General features: G+C 40.9%; 1 protein-coding gene across 5 annotated transcripts in view; it reads left to right on the plus strand.

The window, feature by feature from the left end:
* Positions 1-14,283, plus strand: part of SARDH (sarcosine dehydrogenase) — a 1,294,294-nt gene that overhangs the window by 387,285 nt on the left and 892,726 nt on the right. The window lies entirely within an intron of this gene.

A 14,283-nucleotide genomic window follows, 5' to 3' on the forward strand; every position in this document is an offset into this window, starting at 1 on the left:
CTGAACGATAAAAATAATCCAAGAGACCAGCAGATCACTGCACCGGTTTGCAATGGAAAACCAGGTTTATTGCATGCAAAAAGGTCTCGGATGGTCCCGTAGAACGGAACCAACATGGAGCTTGTCACACACCAAGAAGTTGCATGTCATACAGCGGAAAACTGCAAAATCTGTTCATAGGTTAACAATGCTATCTCACCACCATCATTGGCTACCACCTATAGAACATGCAAATACACCCCAGTAGTACCTTGACCAATTGGCCACACTTTATCTAAACTCATTCCCCTAGACACATGGTCCACTACATGGTCCTGTTAAACCATATTCGCATAAATATCATCTGATTGATTATGAATATTGTCCTAAGCCATCCAAATTTGTATTAAAACCTGCGGTTAATTAGAATGGACTTCAAACGCCATTTTGGAAAATATCCTCCATCTTGATTCTGACTTCTGCTCTCTGTTCAGAAATGATTAACCATGTTTTCAGTTGCCAGAGCAGAAATTACCTTTTGAGCCTATGTCAACACTAGGGCTGGCAAAGCAGATTATTTGTCCTGTGCAAAGAGACCTTGAAGTCAGAATGAACTCTCATTCAAAGTGTTATCTATATCTACAAAACTCATCCTCCCTCAAGCAGTCATACACAATTCATGTAGACTAATGCCATGAGTTTTTGAAGGAATCCGTTGTACATTTCTTGAAACAGTACTTACTCTAAAAGCTAACGATCTACACAGCTGACTACAACAAAGTTTGCCAGTATGTTTAAGGAACCCTGGAGCCAAAGTGAACTTCAATTTAAAGTGTTGTCTGCATCAATAGCATCAGCCATATTCAAATATAAGAACTTGGATGGTAGACAAACTAAAACTATGTGCCTTAGCCGTAAGCTATTGAATTTGTTTCTTGAAACTAGGATCAACCTACACTGGAGAACCAACACCACCATTGAATCTTCAAGGAGGGGACATGTCAAAAGTACAAACCAATATTGTATTTGTTATGTGAACTGGACACAAACCCAAAATTGTAACCTATTAGTTTAGAGATGGGCTGGGCTATGACCAGGACTGTATATAAATACTGCATGTTTTGTGATGACCAGGACTCACTCCTCACTGTGTCAGCTGGTACACACTGCGAGGTGTTGGGAGCCAGATGGCTATCTGCTTTGATATTTGAATCTGTACAGAATAAAGTTATATTAATAACTTTTGACTTTGTGACTGTCGGATTCAATTTTTGGTGGTACTAAGCCTCGATATTCCTTGCTTGATCTTACAAGATTGCGCCCGAATAGCCACCCTCAAGATTGAGGTCACCTCGCTGATTAAGGACGCGGCTACCTGACTGGGATCGGAGCATGAGAAAAGGGGTCCCTTTTTGTATGAGACGTGACACCTCAACAGTACTGCACAATCTGATCCCTGGACAGTGAGCAAGCGGTTCGAGTGGACTTCTTGACGAGGGTCCCCCTATCGAGGCAGGTATTTTTGCCAGAATCGCCAGCCATGTCGATCTTTTGTAATCCTCCTTTGTCCTTTGCAATCAGGTGAGTTGTGCCCCAATTCCTAAGTATCCTGATATTTGGTTGCAGGTTTGCACTCGCGAGTTCAAATGACGCCAGGTAACACCAGTGATCTGATATGCCTGGGAAATTGTCTGCCTGTTTCAGGGGATTATTCCGCAGAGACAGACCATCTTTGCAATTTGGCCGTGCGGCACCACAGGAGGGGTCGCTGGCATGTACTATGTACTGTAAGTACGGCATTGGTAGTATAGTATTCAACGATATTTGGCACAGACAAACTAGACGTATTTCCGAATTTCAGTGGCCAGTCAATGGTAGTTTTGAGATTGCCCGAATAGAGTATTTAGAGTCTATATTGTTAAAGAAAAAAGCTAGACCTGCAGCATTTGATGTAATTCAGAATTGGAAAAAGGAAGCTATGCAGCAACTTAAGAGTAAAGAGAAGCATGCACGTCACATCATGATTTCAATATCTACAATTGGGGATAGGGCTTCTCTCTGTGATTCTTGGGATTCTCCATAATTAAATTGCGGTGTTGATTCTTCATGTAAACTATGTACTGTAAGGGAAAAAAGAAAATTCCAGGAGGTCTGTACAAATTACACTATTTATATTAAGCAATGTATTTATGTTTTTAGAGATTTTCACTCATTTATTCTGTTGGAAAGTTTTCTTCTAACCACTCCAGTGTGTGTGCCATTTGTTAAAAAAAGTAATATTGCCTTATAAGAAATCTCTACATAATGAATGGTTACAATAAAGAAATGAATACATTTTACTTACTGTTTGGCAAGATTGTTTTTCAATAAGCGCTTTGTGTATGCTAGTCTCTATGAACAGTTGTACTGAAGTGATAGTATGAGGTGTACATACAGTTATGGTTTATGCTTGGTGCATTCCATTATATTGTTATGAATACGAGAAATGTGTACATTTTGAAGGATTCATTTGTACAGAAAGGTATATTTGCACTCAGTAAATATAAGTAATGTTGGTTTATGTATATCTGTTGGTTGATGGGTATAACTTTTTCTGTTGTCCCCTCTGCTTCTGGGCACTGTGAATACCACCTTTTGTCAGCAGACTACCACACTGTCTGCAGACTCTAGAGTTGCTATATTAGAGGTAAGTGCAATATAAGGAACTTGAAGCAAATTAAGGGTGCACTGGTAAAAACCTATGAAATTTAGTGAAAAAATATTGTTAAAGGGATGTTCTGGTTACAGGTAAAACAGGAAAACCCCAGAAAATTGACAGTTATGGTAAGCTAAGTAACCATAACATGTACCACCACTGTGCACTGGTAAGACTAACACCCAGGACATCAAAGATGACATCACAAATGTCATTTATGACATCACATATGACCTTAATTATGATGAAGTCCCTACAAGGGGACTCCTAATGTTGATAACAAGATGGCAGGGGTGCTTGGGAGACCTACTATGAACTACTTGATGCATTAAAAGATGTACTCATGTAAAAACATTATATTGGAGTGCTGTCAATATGGAAATATAATGATATATACCCATAGGGAATGGCTGCAGCATGCACCATGGAAGTGCAATATTTTTAATTTGGTAATTTTGGGTAGTAAAATAATGAATACTACTAGTTTTCAGTAATGTTAAACATGGTATAAATAGTTAAATATTCAAGAATAACTCCACACTTGAGTTTGAACAAACAATGCATATGAAGACTCACTGCCTACACTTAGAGGCACATGCAGGGAAACTAAAGTAAGGAAGAAAGAAACAAGAGCACCAGAAAATGTCAATTTCATTAAAATGCATCTTCATGTATACACATGAATTGTGCGTTTAAGGCCTGCTTATTGCCCTGTGTATGTATGCCATGAGCGGAGACCAAACCCTAAAGAAAGTACTTTAAAAACATCTGAGAATGTTAACGTCTGGATATATAGCACCTTTTGAATGTTCACATTGTGACTGTCGGTGAACAAAAACATCTGGCGTAGATATGTTGGTGGACAAAAACAAGTGGCTTCGATATGCGATGTCATCAATGATGTTTGTGATGTCATCTTTGTCCTGGGTGTTCGTATTAGCCATGCATGGTGGTGGTGTGAGCTATGGTTGCTTAGTTTACCATAACTGACGAATTTCTGATTTTTTTTCGGTTGTAGTTGTAACCATAACGTCCCTTCAACAAACTTGTTCACTATACATTGTTAAAGGGATGTTCTGGTTACAAGTAAAACCGAAAAACCACAGAAATACGCCAGTTATTGTAAGCTAAGCAACCATAACTTGTGCCACCACCGTCGATTGCTAAGACTAACACACAGGACAAAGATGACATCACAACCGTCATTGATGACATCGCCGATATATCTGGTCCACTTGTTTTGTTCACCGACATATCTAGGCCAGGTGGTTTTGTTCACTAACAGTCAGAATATTACATTTGAAAAGGTGCTATATATCTAGACGTTAAACTTGTCATATGTTAAAGTACTTTCCTTAGGGTTTGATCTCCGCTCATGGTGCACATACATGGGATAATAAGCAGCCCTCAAACATACAGTTCATTTGTATACATGAAGATAAAATTTCATGTTAATTTTCTGATGATGCTGTTTCTTTCTTCCTTACTTTAATTTCCTGTATGTGCCTCTGATTTGTATGCATTGTCTTCCTATGTATTGTTTGTACTAGCACAAGTGTGTTAGCTAGTTATTACATGTTTAACATTACTCCAACCTCTGCCATGGTAGCATTCATTATTTTACTATCCAAAGTTAAAAGATTATAACTACTGTACTTCTATGGTGCATGCTGCAGCCATTGCCTGTGTTTATGTAGGAGTAGGTTCATGTATTAACAACACTCCAATACAATGTTGTTTATACAAGTACATTAAGTAGTTCATGATGGGTTTCCCGATCACCTCTGACATCTTATTACCAACATTATAAACATAACCCCTTGTAGAGACTTCATTAAAATGTATTTCACATGTGATGTCATTAGAGATGTCATCAATGACATTTGTGTTGTCATCTTTGATGTCCTGGGTGTTCTTAGCAGTGCATGGTCGTGGCGTGAGCTATGGTTGCTTAGCTTACCACAACTGGTGAATTTCTGAGGTTATTCAGTTTTACTTTTAACCAGTTTTCCAATGTATTTCATAGGTTTTTACCAGTACATGCTACTTTCCTACAACTTAATAATATCACACTTACCCCAATGTAGCAACATTTCTGTCCAATTTACAAAGTGTCATCTTAACCCTCTGTCATTTCCCACCTTCTAGCATCATTTTTAGCACTTGCATACACTTTATGCAACTTTTTCCACTGTTTTTGCATCCGTTGACGTCCGCAAATGTCTCATGTCATCACTCTGGACAGTGCCACGTGACGTGCATGGCATGATGACTTGTCCACGAACACGTCCGCACTTCGCGATGGGGCCATGCGTTTAGGAAAGTTCGGAACTGCATTTTCTACTGATCTAGGAACTTTAAAGCACAAAATGTACCCTTTCACAGCTCCTACACCTATACTTACTCATTAACCATCTACTACAAAGCACATAATTTGAAGAATATTAGCAAAACTGCTATTTTATCTTTAAAATGGCATCAGCTATTGACATCCCTCCTCCCCAAGAGCCACCACCAGCTGGAGGTCCTACACAACAAAAAAAAGTGCAGTACTTCCAAAGACAATGAAGAGAATGTCAGAACCACCTGTTTATCCAAAGGTATTCTACTTAAGGCAGTTGAACCTGTCGTGTAGCCGACAAGTTCTTTCTGCCAATGTAACTCTCAGGAGTATGATAGGACTAACGGAGATCTATTGACCAAAAGATGGATGGACACCACAGGATTCCACTGGACTGTAAAAGAAGCGCACAAACACCAGAAAACAATCAATAGCAATATTACAAGATATAGCTGAAATATATACCTTATTCCAACAGAAGATTTCCCTGATGATACATTAGGAATTCCTGTTCTTAAACCCAGAAGGGGCGTATATCCTGTGAGCAGAGGATTGCATGTGAAACAATTAAATGACTAATCCTTAGACTGAAGTATACAAATGTGAGAAGGGAAACACATCTGCTAGTAACATGCGGTTACTAAGCGGTTGTTCGTAAGCTGAAGCGTGATAACTGTCTTGTAAAATCCCAGGTTGCAGTTGTTAGTTACTCCTAAAATCCCACTGGCAGCAGGATGCTTATGAGTGCTCACACGGCAGTCTCTAGTCCGAGTACAACATGTTATTCCTGGATGGCACTTCATTTTGGAATAACATGGGCAAAAATGTCACAAGCACAGTTTATTTGTGATCCTGGAGAGTAGTTCCGTGAAGGACGTGGTATTTCCTGAAAAACCAATCCAAAAGTGTTCCAAGACAGCAGCTTCCGGGCAATAATATCACAAACGATTAGGCAAAGAAGTCCGTAGGAGTAAGCAGAGTCAGAAGAACGTACTGGCTGTAACAAGGACAAGATGTGAGGCAAATGCGTAGTCAAAGGGGTTCCAAGAGTCAGTAATCAAGAGGTTTCTGACTGAGACAAAGCACGAGACGAGAGTAGCAATACGTTTGGTGTAGCAAGGGTCGGGATAAGCATATACTGCGTAGCGTGGTATCAAAGGCTAAGAAACTAATTCAGAAGCAGAGAACATTGCATGGGCGGAGCTAATGAATGAAAGAATCATGTGACGCAACGGATGCTTTCTGAACGTGATTTCACACGTGACAGTCGGGACACAGGGCAATAGCGTCACCATGACAAACCCCAACACTCATGAAAAGAGTCATTTTGCGTTGGGATTGTACCGTGTTTTTTATGCACCTGACGTTTCAGCACAAGAAGTTGCTTTTTTCTTCTTGGATACTGTGAACAACGTACAAGAGGGGGGCTGGACACCAAATCATGAATATGATAAAACTCAGCCTAAGAGACTAGTGAGCTCTTGGATAACCGTGGGTTCTTGAGGATCAAGAACATGAGGTAGAGAAAGTGCCTACCTCTAGCACCCAAAGAAAATCATGGCTTTGGCAGTTCTTTGCCACTGTTGTGAATGTACAAAATCCTAAAGCTACCAAAGTGAAATGCACTGCGTGCAAGTCAGACAACCTGGCCAGTACTTCTACGGGACCACCCCCATGCACCGCCACACCAATTCCAACCACTGCAATGCTCTGAGGTTGTTCCTTTCTTATCATCTAGTAGACTGTCTTCCTCCTCTTCCTCAACCAATACTGTAACCACACAGCCTACTTCTGTGGGACACAGAATCCCACCAGCTACCTTGCAAGCAATAAAAAAGGCGGTTTCATATATTTTGAAGACAACAGTCCTCTGTATATACTGCAACACAACACTCTGCTGGTGAAGCAATTTTGATGTTCTTTTGACGTTGTCAAGGAGCACAAGAAACACTGCCCCCTACCTTAGAAGTAACACATGTGCAACATCTTCCCCTGTTCACCTGCCCCTCATATTATTGCTTGGTGCCTCTTCCCTCACCATTTTACGATCTAACGTCTCCTGCAAAAAAATGCATTAAAAAAACAACAAAGGAGAGGTTCCTTTAGGAACCACCTTTCACAGTTAAAAAATAGAACTAATGATTTTATAGACTCCAACTACTCTACATTTTTCAGTGAAGTAGATAGACTCAATAAGATTTTCCAACATTACCATTAGCATTTTTTTGCTAATGGGAATAATGTGCTGTTCATCCCCGTTCCAGGTACTGGAATGGGGATAACGTCCTGGCAGCCGGACCGTTATCCCCCACCCCATTCCAACCCCTGCAATGGGGGATGAAGGCCATTGGCACCCTGGGTTCCCAAAGCGGGAACCCAGTTTTTATTATTTGGTCATGAATAACCTTAAACTTTCTAAAAACAAAATAACATGATTGCAATCTTTTGTTATCAACGGTAAAAAGAGTAAATTCATTTTTTCCCAAAAATTAAGAAAGAAAAAATATAAATCAAGAAAAATGAAAAGAAAGGTAATCTACATTGTAATTACGTGCATTCATTTGACATATATCACAATTGTTTCAGATTGAAATAATACAATCCCATCCTAAGGCATTCTACTCATGTTCTACTACTTCTAGCTGTTCAAGTTTCAGAGATAGAATACATTTTACAATGGCAATTTGTATTGACACTGAATTTGTGTGAAGTTATTTGCCATAGCTTTCCTGAAGTTAAGATCTTGAAATGAGCAAAATATGGGTCAAGATACTTAATTTGTTTAGTATCCAAATTTGGACATTTTGTTTAGATGTCGCAAGTTTTCAGTTTGCTGTGATCCACAATTAAATCGGCAGGCGTCTTTACTCAAATATATATTTCCGGCGTACTAGTATTTCTTTAGTCTGATGTAGGATAAGGCGAAATCATACATTCTTGTCTGTATGCTGGTCTTGGGTACTTTAGCGGGTACTTTTCGGCTTGAGATCTTATTAGTGGATTTGTTCCATTTGACTTGGAAGATATGCATAAATCAGTGGTTTGGTATCCAATCTTGTTGGTGCAGCTTTTTTTCACCCTGGTTGGATCAGTTATTAGTAGTTCTTCCGAGATATCAGCCGTTAAGAGCATTCAACTTTGATCTCTCCATTTTCATCGAAATGGATGTTTGGAAGTATTCATATAGTGAAGAGATTGATTCAATATATGGTTGATCTGCAGTGTTATTTCTGTTTATGCCAAAGTATGTATGTTATGTTTGTTTAGGCCAAAGTATTTATATTCATTCACTGTTTCTAATATTTGGCCATTTAACATTAATTTTGTTATTTGTTTTCCTCTCAATTTTTACAGATTGCAACATAGAATCTAGGTTTTCTTCCCGTTTATTTCTAGTTGATTCTTTTTCATATAGTTTTGATTAGATTTTGCAGGCCTTTCGGAGTTTTGGAAAGGAGATGAGGTAGTCTGCATAGAAAATCCATGCTATTGTAGCTGTTCTTAGACGCGGGGGTCCAAAAGTATATTGGCCAAGGATTTTCTTATTTCTCCTATAAAGAAATTAAATGGGGTTGAGGCAAGTACACAACCTCCGGTAGGTCTTAATTGATTCTGAGAATATCCCATCTTGAGTGGGTTTGACTTGAATTTAAGCATTTCAGTGCAACTGATGGATGAAGTCCGAGAGTGTTTGGACAGCCAGCATCCCTCCGTTTTGACATGAGCTTATTTCGTGATGGAATTGAATGCTGCCTTGAAATCTATATAGGCCAGGTAGATGGTTGATTTTTAGTTGTGATTTGGGCTTTTATTGCAGATTTTATCATTAGGTGGATGGTTGTGCCTATTCCCGCTTGTATAAACCCAGTTTGATGTGGGTCTCGCAGGTTATTGTCCTGAATCCATGCATTGAGGTCTCTCAAAATTATTTGTGCAAATTTGCCTGGGGCATCCAAAAGTGCTATGGGGCGCTAGTTACAGGGCAAAAGTCGATCACCCTTTTTGAAGATTGGTACAATTACAGATCTGCACCATGACACTGTTAGTTTTAGTAAGAGGTATATCAAAAAATATTATGTACATTATTTTCGCCCAGATTTCTGGTTGGTCTTCAAGAATGCTGTTTGTCAGGTCATCAGGGCCTAGAGCTCTAGGTAAGATTAGCTTCGAGATGTAGTATTTTATGCCATTAAAATCAAATTGTAATGCTATTGTTTCTGGTCTTGATGCATGCTTGAATTCAGGATGTTCAGCTGTAGCATAGAGATTCGAGATTTACACATTCAAACTCGGATACTGCATTCAATTGAAGTGGGGCATGAGTATTGTGAGTTGTCTGATTTTATTAGTTGCCATACGACTCGTGAATTGCTTGAGGCTATGGCTTGTAACATAACTTCGCCATCTTTTTGGTACAACAATACTTTCTGAATTTGTATGCGTCAATTTAATCTGTTCTGTTTTCTACATTCTTTCGCCGTTAGTGTTAAGGCCGATATTATTGCCTGACGTATGACCCTCTTCTGATTCTGGACTTGGGAAAATGGATGTTTGTGTTTAGAAATTGGTTTATTTTTGGTGTACATTTCTCTGAACAATTATAAGGCAACGACATAGTATCCATTGGAACTAGGCAAAACAACTGACTTGGTTGAGAAGATTTGGTTTAACTCCATTAGTGGTTAGGGTTCCATCGCAGTCGATTTCGCATTGCTGTTACCAGCAATTGGGTGTAAAACCTCTCGGTATATTTTAACACCTGAGGGAGTTGCCTTTTCCAAGTAGTTAGTTGCTGCTCATGGTCACTCAAATTTTGATGAATGTCCTCCAAAAGTGTCGACGTTGGAGAAGAAGGATCAATCTGTGTAAATATAGTCTATAGTGGCCTGCTGATTGAATCTTGTCCATGTACTTGATGGTGGTATGTCATTCTTCGTTGAGCCATTCAGCATGATCATCTGTCTACTGGCCATCAAAGAAGCCCATCTCTTGGCTGCAGGCGACACATTTCCTTTAATTTTGGAAAGCAATGTATATTTAAATAGCCTGCTACAATTGTAGTGATGATGGTAATATCTAATATAATCAGGTCAAAGAGGGCTTCAAGGGCTTTGAAGAAGGTCTCGGATGATATTGCGGAATGGTTCCAGTAGACCTTAATTAGAGCAATAACTTTGCAGTTGATGGTCATTTTAGTTAATTGGAGATATTTGTTTGGTTTGGCCCATTTCTGAAGCATACATCCCGCGTAGATTTTGGCAGCTGTTAGTAGTCCAGACATTGTTCTCCCTTTGGCTTAAGTGATTGCATTTACTACTAGTAGGAGGTTGAAGTTTTCCCCATATTGATGTTTCGGTTAGCCAAGTTTCTTGGAGGGTTATCCATGGAACCATGGCCACCATGGAAATGGAAGGCGGGGCTCCATACAGCGCCCCCCTTTCCCTTTACATGGCAGCCTGCAGATGGCAAAGAGAACCCTATGACCCTATTACCCTATTACCATAAGCACATTTTTTTCCCCCTTTCAGATCAATCCCACTTTCGACATAAATTTACCACATAGCTGGTCCCAGGTGGACATGGCCACTTTAACCCCATTTGTTGTCCCTCGTGGTCATGGACAGCAGCCAGATTGGTTGGGTCATGACCTTATGCCATGACCCAGACAATCTGGCCACTGCCCATGGCCACAGACTATACCTCTGTCACCAAAAGTCTATCACTATTTTTTTGTACCTACATTATGATACTTGTCAAAAAATAAAACACAGGCACATTTGCAAAACAAGGCTTTAAGTTCCTTCCCAATGCTCCTTACATGAGTTTGCTGGAAATCTGCCCATGTTTATTTTTTCAAGTGTCAAATGTATGTATGTACATACAATAGTCATTTAACTTAGCCCCCACTTGACGAAATCCATTCAGACTTTACACAAACATTCAAGGTTGGGTCTATAATCTTTCAGAAAACTTTTGTCCACATTCGTCAAACGGCAACAAAGTCCTAAGCCATCTAAAAATGTTGAGACCCCTCTATAATTTAGCCCTCTCGACAGAATCCCACCAAACCTTGAAAGAACATGTATATCTAGATTTAAAATCTAGTTGCTTACCTATGTGCAGATTTGTCAAATGGCACCACATTTATAAGCCTTTACAATATTTTGGGACTCCCCTCTAATTTTGTTTCCTCTTGATAAAACAGCTCCACACTTTCCAGAACCATTTAGAATCGGGTCTAGAATAAAATTCAAGAATTTCATGCAGTTTCATTGAGTGGTGCCATCCAAAACTGCTTTTCACCATCCTTGTAAAGCAGAAATAGGCATAGATGTCCCCAAACATCTGTAGTGTTTGCGGACTTTGGGAAAAACACCTGTTTTTTGGCGTCTTACAACCATATCCCATCCTCATCACCTCTCACCTCCCCAGAGATTGTTTGACAAGTGCAATGTTGTGTTTTTCAATGTTTTACCGCGATGTTCGCGGGCACTGGCAGCTGTCCGCAAATCGAACAGCATGCTTTCGCGACCAAGCTGTCCTGCCGCAAATTTGGTGAAAATCTGTCCAGCGGTTTGGGCTGTAGACGTGACCAAAATTCTTTTTCCATTGCGCCTATGGGGAAAAAAAAGTTGCATCCCCAGCCTCCACACCCGCCCACACCTTGAAGAAACCACCAAAATACCCAGAAAAATTCTGACGGGACCACACACTTATTTGAAAAGCTTGGTAAGGCCCTGTAATTGGTGTGCATCCAGTATTGGACTCAAAGCTTATGTATCTAGCAATGTGCTAATACTGGCACAATTCATGAAACTGGTCACACCATTTCAGCAGCCTTAATTTGGGAGGGAACAGATGAAGGGCTTGTGCGTGAAATCAACCAAATGCAAGTACGTTTTGGGGAGGTGGTGAGGCTGGAGGGTTGGCATCACACCAATCTCTTCTGTTAGTTTTACTGTTTGACATTTTATGCATTTTCTGCTGCAGTCTCTGCATCTTGGTGGCACTTGCTCTAGCCATCGTCCTCCAAGTGCTATTCCAAGCAATTAACTGTGCAAATAACCCATCATGGGAATTAGCAGAGAAAACGCTTCAAGTAATTAAGGTTGCAACCTTCAGAACCTTCAGCATAAAGTACCTTTATCGGGAAGATGCTAAACGCGTGTTGCCATTAGTCCTTGGCTGCTTTAATTACTAGGCTGTATGCAGCAGAGTTGTCCATATTAAATTGAACTCCAAGAAAATGGAAGTTAATAACCAATCAACGGGCCAAGATTAAACTCCTGTTTATTCGAGTCTCTACAGTAGGTGCATTAACACCACAAACCATCTTAAATTATATTGGGCCTTCAAGGGCATGTAATTTTGTTTTTAGATTGTTAACGTTTAGGAAGCTTTTTAGATTTGTATTCTCTTACTTAGTTTAGCTGTTCGTTCTTTCTTTTTGTAACCCATTTTTGCCTTTATGGGTGTTTTGTCACGAGCGAGGCTAAACATTCTGAACTGAGAATGCACCCATGGTGCTGCAATGTCATTTCTTGCACTGGACACACTGTGCAAGCAATGGCTGTGCGATCACAACTGTAGCAAAGTCCATCCTCCGCACACAAGCTGGAGACCAAGGAAGAAGTGCCACGTGCCCCCTATATATAACATTATACATTGGTATGATGTACCCCTAAATGGAGGTACACAACTAGGAATAAGGTAAATCGGATCCCACATCAATGCACTTTCGATCAGCACAGCAAGCTCAAATTGTTTGCTCAACGTGTCTGACCGAGCCAGAAATGGACAGGACCTGAGGTATATCCAGCCTCCTGCCATTTCCATCATTTGTCATCCACAACATTAGGTTTTTTTGTGACTCTAAAATAATCTATTGAATGCAATGCTCTCCATTGAATAATGCAAACTCAGAATGGCTTTAAAATTAATTACTTGATTAGTGAGTAAACAATGTCAAGAAGACATGCTATGTTGTAGCTTTATTGAAATAAAGGGGACATTTTAGAGATTTTTGTTTGTTTTTCGGCATGTGAAAGGGGAACATGTTGAGCTGTGCTGCATGAATATTAGTATTATTTAAGGCAATGATAGAATGTTTTTAAATCGAATATTCTGAAAGAAAACTGTAGCTAGACATACACTTTATAAGATTGCCATTGGGGTTGGTTGTCTACAGGGCCATGTGATAGGATGTGTTCATACCTGCCTACATTTGAAAATCAAAATTCCTGAGATTTAAGCCCCACCCACATCCACACAAGACTCCGCCCACACGCCCCGCCCATCTTTCAAAAAGGTAAACCCGATTGTTGTAGCCTTCATTTTGCTTACTATAGCATTGAAAATAATTCATTCAATGTTATAGTAAGCAAAGCCGCCGAAATAATGGTGCTTTCAATCCATGTCATTGGATTGAAAGCGCTATTATTGCGGCAGCGGCGCCTTCAGTTTGCTTACTATAGCATTGAATGAATTATTTTCAATGCTATATGTTACGGGGCCATGCTACTGCAGGGGTTGTGTCTCTTTAAGAGAATGCAACCTTACCACGTGAGAGACATCACGTGGGATGTACGTCAGGAGGAGGGGAGGAGCTTTAAGGGCAGTTAGTACATGTATGCGAATAAAGATAGACGTGTACTCTCCATCGGTGTGTCTGTCCTCCTTTCGAAGACCCAGTCCGGGTCTAACATTTGGCGACGAGTTGACCTACCAGACCACCGAATCCTCCTCCTTTGCGAGCAGCGATCCCGCTCTGTTCCGCGCCGCGGGCACCGTCCAGCCCGGCGCACGTGCCTGATCCCAGGCCCGCCTCCTCCTCACCACGTCGACAGCGTGTCCGCGCCGCGGCCTACTCCGCGCCCGGCGCCCAGCCTGCCTCCTCCTTGCCGCGCAAACAGCGCGTCCGCGCCGTGGGCGTTTTCCGAGCCCGGCGCCGAGCTTGATCCCAGGCCCGTTTTCTCCTCCGCCCGAGTGAACCCAGCGGCGTCGCCTGATCCCAGGCGTGTTTCCTGCAAAAGAACCGCACCACCACGCCACAGAGAACCCACGTGCCAGGCACCACGCGGCCTACGCTGACTACACGACGACCCATCAGCAGACGCTACGGAAGCCTAGAAGCCATAAGAGGTGGGTCTAACAACACTGCTGCCACACATAATCAGAGACGCACGGACTGCTGCATAATCCCTCAGCATGAGCTCACCTCAGGCCCATCAACCACCAAATGCCCCAGCCCCTGCAAGGAACACTGCAA

This window comes from Ambystoma mexicanum, chromosome 8 (assembly GCF_040938575.1).
Source record: "Ambystoma mexicanum isolate Mex_15411 chromosome 8, UKY_AmexF1_1, whole genome shotgun sequence".
NCBI lineage: Eukaryota > Metazoa > Chordata > Amphibia > Caudata > Ambystomatidae > Ambystoma > Ambystoma mexicanum.